The following is a 14,171-nucleotide window of genomic DNA, read 5'->3' on the forward strand; positions in this document are numbered from 1 at the left end:
GGATATTTTTTGTATTAAATCACAATGCTGATTCATAAAATACTCATTTTTAGAGGAAACATGTGCAGGTACAGCACTACACCCTGTAAAAGGATTCAAGGCCCATATGGAGAAATACCCCAAAAGTGTACAAGAATAGTTCAATGACAGTCAATAGAGAGCTGGAAGTCTTACCTGTGACTGACTGTTTGGTCTTATTAATAGCCTCAACATTAGAATGAGACAGGCAACGTTTCCAATCATTGTGTTTTCATTTGCAACTATTTTGCTGTCCCTGAAGAGAATATTGTGGAGAGAAAGGTTATCTGACAGAGGGCAGCGAGAGGGCAGAGGGAGGAGAGATGGAGGGAGACACCGCCATACAGTACAGTTGAGTGACACCGCTGTCTAGGATACCTCACATCTGGACTAGCTCAGTACGCCCAACGAGGGCAGGGTCAGGGTGCACCCAACCACCACCCCATCTGTTTATCAACCAACCAACTCCACTTCCTATGGAATGCCACCAGTCTACCAACAACAGCCTAGACGATTACACAGGGATGACCCTGTCCATCTCCCAAATCCTTATCCCCAAATCCTTCTACATCCCCCACCCCTGGGTCAGGGACAGCAGCCAGAAACACCGTAACTGAAGGGAAAGACTGCTATTTTTAGATATGGGGAGAAAGAGGGAAACATGGATAAACTGGCCCCAAAAAGAAAGTCACAAATACAATTTCTCTTTCTGTGACGTATTCCTCCTGCAACTCAACAATCACATTACATGTCACTATAAGTAGTGAAACCGGTCAGCAGAGACTGCACTCATATGTTGGCCATCTCTGAAATTCACTTTCATAATTAATTTGATGATAGAGCAGTAGCACTACAAGGATGTATCATCTACCAAAGAGACAGGAGTGACTATGGTGGAGGTGTTGCTGTTTATGTTCAGAGCCATATTCCTGTAAAGCTTAGAGAGGACCTCATGTCTAATGTTGTCTAAGTGTTGTGGTTGCAAGTTCACCTGGCTAATCTAAAGCCTCTTCTTTTGGGGTGATGCTATAGGCCACCAAGTGATAACAGTCAGTATCTGGATAATATGTGTGAAATGCTTGATAATGTGTGTGATGCTAACAGAGAGGTCTATTTTCTGGGTGACCTTAATATAGACTGGTATTCATCAAGCTGTCCGATCAAATGGAAGCTTCTTACTGTAACCAGTGCATGTCATGTTAATACATTTTTTTACAAAAGCTGAAAAGTATTCAATAAGTCAATAAGTATTCAACCCCTTTGTATCCTACACATACAATTAACACATACAATTAACTGATTCAACCACAAAGACTAAGGAGGTTTTCCAATGCCTCGCAAAGACGGGCACCTATTCAGTGGCAGATTTAGGCATAGGCAACATGAGCATTCGACCAGGGCGGCATCTTGCCGAGGGCAGCATGGGGCGCCCGCACAAAAATAATAATAATAATAATAATAGATCAAACACAAAGAAATACAAAAAATAATATTCTGAATGGTGACATTTGCGCGATCGGTTTTCAATCGCTCATTTGCACTTCATTTGAATGATATCATGTCACTGTGTGGGACTGTGGGTCAGTTAACCTTGTCGGAGTGGGCGCCCTGATTCTAGTTTGTGAGCTGGGCAGGCTACTGCCTGGGAAGGTCTCCCACTCAGAAGTACAAGATGGGGAGGAGGGTGGGGGTAGGTTGACCTCAGGTCTCCCCACTGGAAGCCCGAGGTAGGGGGAGCAGGGGAATCTATCAAATAGCACACCTCTAACTTTGTACAGTACTAATGCAATTAGTAACGCAATTAGTTGTGCAATTTAGTTTGTGTGTTTCTATTTTGAAGTGCAATAGTGTAAGTCAGGTTCTCTTCTTTATAAGTGTGTTATTCTATTTGTGTATTTGTGTGATATAAGATTTGTGCAATTTAGTTTTATTTCGGTGGTTTTTGTTAGCAATAGAGTAATAGTGTAATAATTTGATTCTCTTTTTTATTTGTATTTATATACTACAATTTGTTTCTATTTGCCTTTGATACTTCTTTTTTATATTTATGAGTCTTATTTTTGTATATATATTTATATAGTTTTAAATGTTATGATTATTTATGTGTGTTGTTCCAAATATCTGAATAAAAGTAACAGGGGGGACATACAAGCTAGAACCGCCACTGCACCTATTGGTAGATGGGTTAAAAAAAGCAGACATTGAATATCCCTTTGAGCATGGTGAAGTTATTAATTACACTTTGGATGGTGTATCTGTAACAGTCCTGACCTATTTATGTTAGTTTTTATGTGTTTATGGTCAGGGCATGTGTTTTGGGTGGGCAGTCTATGTTATCTGTTTCTATGTTGGTTTCGGTTTGCCTGGTATGGCTCTTGATTAGAGGCAGGTGGTTTGCATTTTCCTCTAATCAAGAGTCATATTTAGGTAGGGCATTCTCACTGTTTGTTTGTGGGTGATTGTCTCCTGTGATGTTTTCGTGTTGTCGATGTATATTCACAAACGGGACTGTTTGGCTGTTCGTTTTGTTTCGATGTCGTCTGTTGCCTGTTCGTGAGTTTACGTTTCAGTTATGTAAGTTTATGTTCAGGTTTTCGTTCTACGTCGTTTTGTTATTTTGTAAGTTTTGAAAGTGTTTGTTTTTTCGTGTTGCCATCATTATTTCAGTTTGTCGTTTATAAAATAAAGATGGCTTATTTCCCTGACTCCGCATTTTGGTCCGAAGATCCTTCTCTCCTCACCTCATCCGAGGATGAGGAAAGCGACAGCTATTACAGTATCAATACACCCAGTCACTACAAAGAGACAGGCGTCCTTCCTAATTCAGTTGACGTAGAGGAAGGAAACTGCTCAGGGATTTCACCATGAGGCCGATGGTGACTTTAAAACAGTTACAGAGTTTTTTTTGGCTGTGATAGGAGAAAACTGAGGATGGATAAGCAGAATTGTAGTTACTCCACAATACAAACCTAATTGACAGAGTGAAAAGAAGTAAGCCTGTACAGAAAAAAAATATTCCAAAACATGCATCCTGTTTGCAATAGGCAAAATTAAAACTTGTCTTGAATACAAAGCTTTATGTTTGGGGAAAATCCAATACAATGTATCACTGCGTACCACTTTTCATATTTTCAAGCATGGTGGTGGCTGCATCATGTTAAAGGTATGCTTGTCATCGGCAAGGACTAGGGAGTTTATTTAGGATAAAAATAAATGGAATAGAGCTAAGCACACGCAAAATCCTAGAGGAAAATCTGGTTCAGTCTGCTTCACAACAAACACTGGGAGACAAATTCACCTTTCAGCAGGACAATAATATACATTGGAGTTGTTTACCAAGATGACATTGAATCTTCCTGAGTGGCCTGGTTACAGTTTTGACTTAAACTGTCTTGAAAATCTATGGCAAGACTTGGAAATTGCTAGCAATGATCACCAACCAACTTGACAGAGCTTGAAGAATTACAAAAATAATAATGTGCAAATATTGTACAATCCAGGTGGGCAAAGCTCTTAGGGACTTACCCAGAAAGACTCACAGCTGTAATCACTGGTAAAGGTGATTCTAACATGTATTGACTCAGGATGTGAATACTTATGTAAATTAGATATAGATTCTGTATTTAATTTTAAATAAATTTGCGAAAATTCAAAAATATATGTTTTCAGTTTGTTATAAAGGGGTAGATTGTGTAGATGGCCGAGATCATTTAGTTTTTTTAATCCATTTTGAATTCAGGCTGAATGTGGAATTTGTCAAGGGGTATGAATACATTCCAAATGCACAGTAAATGATAAAGTGTGATGGAATAAAGCTTTGGGGTACTTTAAATGAAATTATGGGCAGAAAGACTAATTCAATCCTATCTTTCATTGAATCAGATGGCTCATTTATCACAAAACCTTCTGATGTTGCTACTTATTTTAATGACAATTTCATTGGCACAGTGGGCAAACTCAGGCATGAAATGCCAACAACAAACGGTGAGCCACCTAATAATGAAAGAATAGCATTGTAATTTTGAATTTTGTAAAGCTAGTGCGGTGGGAAAATTATTGTTGTCCATTAATAATGAGAAACCATCTGGTATTGACAACCAAGATGGAAAGCTACTGAGAATGGTAGTGGACAATGTTGGCACTCCTATTTGCCACATCTTTAATCTGAGTCTGGAGAAGGGTTTGTCCACAGACATGGAGGGAAGCCAAAGTGATAGCACCGTGTTACCTCAAAATGGTAGAGCACCCTTTACTGGCTCTAACAGCATGCTTATAGGGAATGGCACTCAACATGTACTGCACTGACACAAATTACAGAATAATAATAAGATTGTGGGAGCTGTATAGTTAGACGTCAGTGCAGCCTTCGATATTATTGACCATCATTTGTTAAAACCTCTTAATTAAGGATCGGACCCTTTTTTCCAATTTTCGCCTAAAATTACATACCCAAATCTAACTAGCTCAGGACCTAAAGCAAGGATATGCATATTCTTGATACCATTTGAAAGGAAACACTTTAAAGTTTGTGGAAATGTGAAATTAATGTAGGAGAATATAACACATTAGATCTGGTAAAAGAATATACAAAGATTATTTTTTATTTTTTTTTGTACCATCATTGTTCAAATGCAAAACAAAGGCCATAATGTACTACTCCAGCCCATGAGCAATTTAGATGTTGCTCACTAGATGGCAGCAGTGTATGTGCAAAGTTTTAGACCATTCCAATGAACCATTGCATCTCTGTTCAAAATGTTGTATCAGGACTGCCCAAATGTGCCTAATTGGTTTATTAATACATTTTCAAGTTTGTTATTGTGCACTCTCCTCAAACAATAGCATGGTACTCTTTCACTATAATAGCTACTGCCAATTGGACAGTACAGTTAGATTAACAAGAATTTAAGCTTTCTGCCCATATCAGATATGTCTATGTCCTGGGAAATGTTCTTGTTACTTACAACCTCATGCTAATCACATTAGCCTATGTTAGCTCAAGCGTCCCGTGGGGGGGGGGGCACCAATCTCGTGCCTCCCCCGTTTTAATGAAAAAACGAATATTATTGACCATCATCTGCCATGTCATGGATAGAAAGCTTTCTATCTAATAGAACAGATCATTTTTTAAATGGTAGCTTCTCTGGGGTAAAACATATAAAGTGTTGCATTCCACAAGGACCCTGTCTTGGACCATTACTATTCTCTATTTTTACTAACGATCTACCACTAGCCTTAAACAAAGCCTGTGTGTCTATGTATACAGATGATTCAACGTTATACACTGTACAAAAATATCAACGCCATATGTAAAGTGTTGGTTCCATGTTTCATGAGTTGAGTTAAACGATCCCAGAAATGTTCCATATGCACAAAAAGCTAATTTCTCTACAAATAAAAATCCACAAATGTGTTTACATCCCTGTTAGTGAGCATTTCTATTTTGCCAAGAAAATCCATCCACCTGACAGGTGTGGCATATCAAGATGCTGATTAACAGCATGATCATTACACAGGTGCACCTTGTGCTGGGGACATCAAACGGCAACTCAAAAATGTCCAGTTTTGTCACACAACACAATGCCACAGATATCTCAAGTTTTGAAGGAACGTGCATTTGGCATGCTGACTGCAGGAATGTCAACCAGAGCTGTTGCCAGAGAATTGTTATGTTAATTTCTCTACCATAAGCAACCTCTAACATCGTTTTACATAATTTGGTATTACGTCCAACCGGCGTAACAACCGCAGACCACGTGTATGGCATTGTGTGGGTGAGTGGTTTGCTGATGTAAATGTAGTGGTACGGGCAGGCATAAGCAACGGACAACGAACACAATTGAATTTTATCAATGGCAAATTGAATGCACAGAGATACCATGACGAGATCCTGAGGCCCATTGTTGTGCCATTCATCGACCGCCATCACCTCATGTTTTAGCATAATAATACACGGCCCCATGTCGCAAGGATCTGTACACAATTCCTGGAACCTGAACATTTCCCAGTTCTTCCATGGCCTGCATACTCACCACCTGCTCACCGCCTGCATACTCACCAGACATGTCACCCATTGAGCATGTTTGGGATGCTCTGGATCAATGTGTACGACAGCGTGTTCCAGTTCCCGCCAATATCCAGCAACTTTGCACAGCCATTAAAGAGGAGTGGGACAACTTTCCACAGTCCACAATCAACAGCCTGATCAACTCTATGCGAAGGACATGTGTCGCGCTGCATGAAGCAAATGGTGGTTACACCAGATACTGACTGGATTTCTGATCCACGCCCCTACCTTTTTTTAAGGTATCTGTGACCAACATATGCATATCTGTATTCTTAGTCATGTGAAATCCAGATTAGGGCCAAATGAATTTATTTCAATTGACTGATTTACTTACAGTATATGAACTGTAACTCAGTAAAATCTTTGAAATTGTTACATGTTGTGTTTATATTTTTGTTCAGTCTATTTTTTGCTGTTTGAAGATAGTGTACAAAACCTATATTAAGATGGAAAAATGAATCTGATCAGGAAGTATTGAAATAGCTATGTAAACTTGGTTGGGTCATCAAAGAAGTTACATATTGCAGTTTTAAGTTGAAAAATTGATAATTGGTGTGTGGATACTAATATCCATGTGAGCCTCCCAGGCCCATGTTTTTAAATAGGGAGCAAATTATTTTGAGCACTTTTATTTCCATGACTGATCAAAACTTGATTTCTCATGGCTCGAATTTGTCCCTCTGCAGCAAACATATCATGAGCAATATGTTTGGAACATTGAATCGCAATAAAATCACAGCATGGAATCACAATACATATAGAATAGTGAGAATCGCCATACATATAGTATCTGCACCTAAGTATCGTGATAATATTGTATTGTGAGGTCCCTGGCAATTCCCAGCCCTAGTCTGTATGATGTCAGAGTAGTATTGAGGAAGTTATCATTCCATCAAAAGCGCCTGGAAACCTCTATGCTTTGATGACGTACAGCAGGGTTCCCCAACTGGTGGCCTGCGGGCAGGATTCGGCCTGCAGGTGGTTTGATTTGCCCCCCCAAGTTATTTTTTATTATTTGACATAAACAACTATAAAAACACCAGGAAATCAGCTCCAAGTGATTTTAATTTTGTTAATGTGTTCTTAAGTATTCCCACGCATAATAGAGAGACAGTTGTGATCGTACACAAACGTAAGCAAGGTTTGAAATAACTGGCTAAAGTTGGCTAGCTTGTTAGCTACTTCCAGACACAAATGAGAGAACACCTCACTCTGACCATTTTACTCATCCTAGCAGATGTGGTTAGGCTGTTTTCATGTTATCTAGAGCGTTGACTGTAACTGTGCTGCTGGAAATAATTTAATAAAGTTTTTTTTGCTGACATTTATATTCAACAGGTGTTGCGTGTTCGTAAATTCATCAGTTATTCTGCGCTCTGATACACTCAGACGAGAGTGCTTTGAAATTGGAATAGATAGCCAGAGTGAATTTACGAACGCACTCAAAGTAATGGTTCATATAGTTCCTTTTCATAAATGTTTTAAACCTTTGAAATCAACATCGTTTTTACATTTAGCTAATTATTTTACCTCACCAGTTAGCACGTTTAATTGGTCAGTTAGGCTATTATTAACATCATAACTTCACAGAATTACGAAATGATACACTAGACATTAGGAATATTTTTGGAACAAAAAAGAACATTAGTAATCAGTTCTCAAGAGTTGAAAATAAAGGTAATGTTTCAGAAAACTAGAGATCACTTTCGTTTCAGTACTGTTTCTATTACTCAAAAAAATGTGTTCTATTTCCAGCTTTCGGTTCTGTTCCCTGAAACGGTTCCAACCCCTGGTTATAATTGCCATGTTGACTGTACAATATAAAATGCCCTTGATCCATAGAGTAGAGGCTATGCAAATGTAACAGGTTCTGTTTCCAAATTGTACCGGATAAGCTCACCCCACAGCATGAAATACCGCCAATGGCACCATTGACGAGGATCCTTTTCAGTGGCTGTGCGGTCATATGTGTTGGCGAACAGAGGACTATTGATTCGAGCCTAGTGTTTTTGTTTAATTTAACCTTTATTTAACTAGGCGAGTCAGTTAAAACCTCTACGGGATCGGCTCCCCCCCCCCCCCCCCCCCCCCCCCCCCCGCGGGATGGTTGAGCTAATGTAAGCTAATGTGATTAGCATGAGGTTTCCCCAAAATTTCCCGGGACATAGACATATCTGATGTGGGCAGAAAGCTTAAATTCTTGTTAATCTAACTGCACTGTCCAATTTACAGTAGCTATTATAGTGGAAGAGTACTATACTAGTGAAAGAGTACTATACTATTGTTTGAGGAGAGTGCACAATAATGAACTTGAAAATGTATTAATAAACCTATTGGGCACATTTGGGCAGTCTTGATACAACATTTTGAACATAGATGCAATGGTTTATTGAATCAGTCTAAAACTTTGCACACACACACACACACACACTGCTGCCACCTAGTGGCCAAAAGCTAAATTGTGCCTGGGTTGGAATAATACATTATGGCCTTTCTCTTGCATTTGAAAGATGATGGTACAAAAAAACCCTGCATATTCTTTCTTTGTATTATCTTATACCAGATCTATTGTGTTATATTCTCCTACATTAATTTCACATTTCCACAAACTTCAAAGTGTTTCCTTTCAAATGGTATCAAGAATATGCATATCCTTGCTTCAAGTCCTGAGCTACAGGCAGTTAGATTTGGGTATGTCATTTTAGGCAAAATTGAAAAAAAGTGTCTAATCCTTTATTAAGAACAAATTCATATTTACGATGACAGCCTACCCCGGCCAAACCTGGACCGATTGTGAGCCACCCTATGGGACTTCCAATCACGGTAAGATGTGACACAGCCTGGAATCAAACCAGGGACTGCAGTGATGTCTCTTGCACTGAGATGCAGTGCCTTAGACCGCTGCACCACTCAGGAGCCAGTAGAGGGACAGTGGAGGAAGCAAAGATGTTGGCAGCACAGTGCCATCCTTCACACAAACATGTGCCCATGCATACCCCTTCTTTTATTGGAGATTAGATAAGACATATCAGATAAAACATATCCCTATTTATATTTGCTGTATAGTACAATAAATATGTTCCTGTACAATAAAATAGCCAAGCCTTTTTGTGAAATAGCACAAAGGTCCTTACACTCTCGCTGTGCAATGGCTTCTTTCCCAAATGGCACCCTAGTCCCTATATAGTGCACTACTTTTGAGCAGGACTGTCCTTCCCGCTCTCCCTCGTTTCCCTGTCAGATCGTGCTGGTATTTCTAAATAATCCAGTAGGTGGCAGCCCAAGTAAAGTGTGGCTTTATCTCTACCCTGCAATTTCACATAATGACCAGCAGAGATCAGAGTACTCACATTTTTGACAGCTGAAAAACAAGCATTTTAGCTTCGACAATGCAATCATATCACATTAAGATAACTTTATTGATCAATTGCACACAAGGTCCAACCGAAATTTTACTTCCGCTTTTAACCCTACCCCCTCCGAAAGACACACATACATACATACATACATAGGATTTTGGAGAGGCATGGGGGGTTTAAGTGCCTTGCTCAAGGGCACAATGAACGTGGGCAGACCCGCGAGCAACAGCGCCCTCTCATGATGAGTTAAGATTTTTTTGTGGCCCTCACCCCAATCAAAGTTGCCCATCTATCGCTTGTTAGGATAGGCCTATCATCATACAGTCATCTATGATTTTGAAATCAACTTCAGTTATTTGGAGATGGGAAGGGATACTATTTTCAGGGGTCCAGCGAACACTAACAATGCCCATCAGACAGTCAAACAAACATTTTGTTGTGTCAAACTTTACGTGACATTTCATTACCACTCCATCCTCGGAGAGGCCGCATTGTTTGTATGGGCTAGCTAAACATTTCTACACTCGATGTATACGTTTGTTTCCCGTATTTAAGCAGTTCATTCATTCTTTTGATTCTCTAAATGTTTGGAACGCACTCAATCTACAATAGTAGGCCGCAAAAAAAACAAATAACCTACAGTTTACGTCACTGCAAAGGTGGAGCGCCTCATTTTACATCTTCAGTGCGCATGTGCAGACTCACTAATCTCTGTCCACTTTCAACAGCGATTTCTGGGCTCAGTATTCAAATACGTAGCTAGCTACTACGTAAGTTAATATCTATCTAAGCAGTCTATGTACAAATGAAAATGTATAGACTATAGTAACCTGATATTAGATGTTGCTGTAGTTTTGATACTTTAGGTAGCTAAATTAGCTGGTTATTTTAATAACTAGTTCCGGCTTTGTAGCTAACACGGGGATTTAGGTCGAGCGACCCAGTTTTTGGAGCAATATTTCAAAGGTAAGTGCATAGCTAGCTATCATATCTTATTTTTCAAGATGCATAACTGTCTCACTGAGAAGAAGCATTATTGTGTTCATTGTTAGGTCAGGAAAGTTGTTGACTGGTTAGCGAATAGCTAGTCATTCAGACATTAGCCGGAACTCTGAAAACTACTATAGCCACCTGTTGCTTTCTTGCGTCAGCTATTTTGCTCGTAAGCTCCAGTACTTTAACTATAGTAGTCTATCTCATACTTTTTGTGTATCAACATGCTAGCTAGCCTTTTCATTAACGTTATAGTTAAGGTCAATCTTTATTCTGTTTGACTAAGTGTTCTTATAGCTAACCAGCTACAGTAACTATATGATAAATTAGTGCAACTAGCTAGCTGGCTATCCAGTCAGGTGCAGTGCACAACCCCATTTTCCATAACGTAACTCGTTTACCGATTATTTTGTGCCACTATAACGTTAATGACACAGCCAACATTTTGACGACTAAATACTAAGTTGATGGTAAGTTAGTTAGCGCATTAGTTATTTCTGCTTGATGATAGACCCAGTCAGTGCCCTGCTCTGGTTTGCCCACCTGTAATGCCAAGTGCCAAAAAAACAATATCATGTACATAATTTTAGGTTATTGAAGGCTGAATAGACTTGACTTTTACCACAATTTCATACTATATTTCCATCTGTATGCCATCAAATAGGCATACAAGTAGTTTAGCACACGCACACACACACGTGCCCACAAGGCAGTTTTAAATGGGCTAGGTCTATTTTGTCTACTACAGTCATCAGTTGGATTGTTTTCAGGACATTGTGTATCATCATGTCAGCAAAAAACAGATGAAGCCATTGTTTACAGATGGCTCATTTCTGGGGTCCTTGATCAACCAAACCTAAACTATTAGTTTTCACCAAAATAACGTTTAATGTCGAGGCATATCTAATCTCTCTTGGAACAATACGTACGATTCACCCCCCTACTATTTCGTGAACTAACACTCACACTTGACTTTGCTGATAGTAAGTACATTTTAACTCAAAGTAACTATGACTGACATGTGGTTGTCCCACCTAGCTATTTTAAGATGAAAATACACTCACTGTAAGTCGCTATGGATAAGAGTGTCTACTAAATGACTAAAATGTAAATGTCAGGTTGAATGTGTCTTTCGCTATCAAAGAACTGTTTAAAACCCATTTTTATCCAGGGTCTCTTGTAGAAGTGGGTGATTACATGGTAGCTTACTCTCTCGTGGTCTAGACTGGACTACAATGGCAGCCCACAGGTAGAAAATGGGAGCCTCTCTAAATAAAACTTATTTTAAATGCTTATTTGATAGCGAAGGACACATTCAACATGCCAACTCGTAAGTATTGTTCCTAGAGATATTGGAAATATCTCTGTTGATGGGAAACTTTATTTTGGTGAACCAGAGTAGTTTAGGTTTGGTTGATCAAGGATGCCAGGCTGTAAACAATGGCTCGTTGCAGGACGAAGCAAACAGTAATAACCCTTTGAGGTAAGCTCTTTTTCACAAGCCCCATCTAGATGAACTACAATTTAGTTTCACTGTGTTACAAATACTCGCATCTTGAGCAAAGTCTCATTCAGCATTATTAGTTTCTCCAGTTTAATTACCCTGTGCCTCGTTCAGTTTGATCTCTCTGGTTTCATTACGGTTGTGATTTGACTTGAAAAGAGACTGCGTGTGTAACCATGTAAAACATAAGATTAGTTGACTGTCATGTTGCTGGGCGTTTTAGTTTCCACTCTTTTAGAGAGTAGATGAGCAAATACCTCTCAGGAATTCCCTTACAGCAATTTCTGCTTGTTCCAACAAGTGTCAAGTGCCTTCAGTGCTGACTGGAGGTGGTAAACAGCTCTGTAGAATAGGATACCTCAGGGTTTGTCTGAGTTGTCCGGTTCTTCTAGAGAGAAGATGAAAGAAAGGAATTGTTTTACTACAGTTTTATCAGATCGAGATACTCAATTGTATGCAAGTCAGTCGTTTTAAAGGTAAGGCTATTGTTTCACTTTGTTTTATATAGGCTGCTTTAACACTTCACTGCAAAAGGTGATGGAAATCTGTAGTCTGGGTTCAGGTCCATGGTTTTTGTGAAGAGGTTGTAATGTAATTTATCTGAACAGAAATTATAGATTTCTTCACTTTCCAATTCAGCACATCGTCACATCGATGCTACCTGATTAATAGGCCTACGTGTAGTTAATTAGGGCCTATTTGTTTCCAATGGAAAGTTAATGATATGTGGTTAATTATTGTCAGACTTTTAAATGGTTACTGCTTTGCTGTCAGTTGGCTATATGAATAAATTATACCAAGCCCCCCCCCCCCCCCCCCCCCCCCCCAGAATGAACCCGACACAATGGGTGATTGTACCCACCCATGTCTTTCAAGCTCTTCCCAGGCTTGCACCATTATGCTCTGCTCTAGGAACTAGCCGCTAATAAGATGTCAGGGAGCACAGAATAAGCTGCACTGGTTGTTGCTCTCTACAATATTTGTGAACGCTGTCTCACAATGAAAATTGAGAGCAGCTGATTTAGCACCAGAAGTTATTTTATGTATGCATTTTTAGCCTGATGTAGGCGTTTTATTGCATCAGTTCAGTTTGAGAAGTTACTTTTCAAATGACACGTACAGGTGGCATTACTAATCTATAGCCTAATAAGTAAAACATAAAAAATTAGGTAGGTGCTTATATTTGTTAGATCTCACATGTACAAGTGTATATTAAACACGTGTGAATTGTAAATGTGTTTTTTGCATATCGTAACTCCCCTGAGACACCCTCGGATAGTAGGGTCATGGCCAGCGTCTGGCATTATCAATGGCAATCCTGACGCAATTAGGGTTAGGTGCCTTGTTCAAGGGCACATTGGCAGATTTTTCACCTTAATGGCTCAGGGATTTGAACTAGCAACCTTTCAATTACTGGCCCATGCTCTAACCTGTCGCCCATGTAAGCAATGTGTGTATGTAATTGGCACAGTCGCTGGAGCAGTCACACACACACTTTCATTTTGATGAAAGTACCCAAAATCTCATGGCTGAGAGATTGTAATGTAATTTTTCTGAACAGAAATTATAGATTTCTTCACTTTCCAATTCAGCACATCGTCACATCCATGCTACCTGATTAATAGGCCTACATGTAGGTAATACATTTTTAAAAAAAGAATCAACGTTGTCCAAGTAATTGATCGTATTAAAAAAAACACCACTCGCAACTTCAAGGAGAAACACAGAAACCTTACCAAACCTGAAAATCTGGTTTCCTTCACCTTCACCATTCCTTTTTATGTCAGGTTCTGGTGTCCTGATGCAGGAGAGAGGCCATAGGACTCTAAAACAGTCTAACAACCACCTAAACATACCAATAAGCACAGAGAGATGGGTCATTACCTGCTCTGCTCGCCATTTGAAGTTAAATGGCGCTAGACCGAGGTGTGTGTGAGACTATCTGTTGCTTGTTCAAGTGTTCAGGCCAGGACCTTTTGTTGTGCATTATGGAGGCCTAGTCTAACCTCTACTTTACTCTCTGATTGGCCACACAAAGCAGCAGCAGCCAGGTGAACATTAACTCTCCATTTTGTTTGCCTTTCCTGCCTGCCCATAACTAGTCATTTGTTGCTTTTTAAAAGCTAGCCTAGTCTACCTCTCTTCAGATCTGCATGTGAGTTGAAGTAGTCTATGAGCTAGGCCCTAATGCACAGCTTGGAACTTTGAGTATGGAACTGAGTGAAGCACA

The 14,171-nt window shown here is 39.5% G+C and overlaps 1 protein-coding gene across 6 annotated transcripts in view; it reads left to right on the top strand.

The window, feature by feature from the left end:
- Nucleotides 1-10,131: 10,131 nt before the first annotated feature.
- The window catches only part of phactr4a (phosphatase and actin regulator 4a), a 46,741-nt gene continuing 42,701 nt past the window's right edge, over nucleotides 10,132-14,171 (top strand). For all 6 annotated transcript variants that reach the window (XM_055894067.1, XM_055894071.1, XM_055894065.1 and 3 more), the window contains exon 1: nucleotides 10,132-10,410. The gene's annotated coding sequence lies outside the window, so the exon portion shown is untranslated. The remainder of the gene's footprint in view (nucleotides 10,411-14,171) is intronic.

The sequence above is a fragment of the Salvelinus fontinalis genome, chromosome 32 (assembly GCF_029448725.1).
Source record: "Salvelinus fontinalis isolate EN_2023a chromosome 32, ASM2944872v1, whole genome shotgun sequence".
Taxonomy (NCBI): Eukaryota; Metazoa; Chordata; class Actinopteri; order Salmoniformes; family Salmonidae; genus Salvelinus; species Salvelinus fontinalis.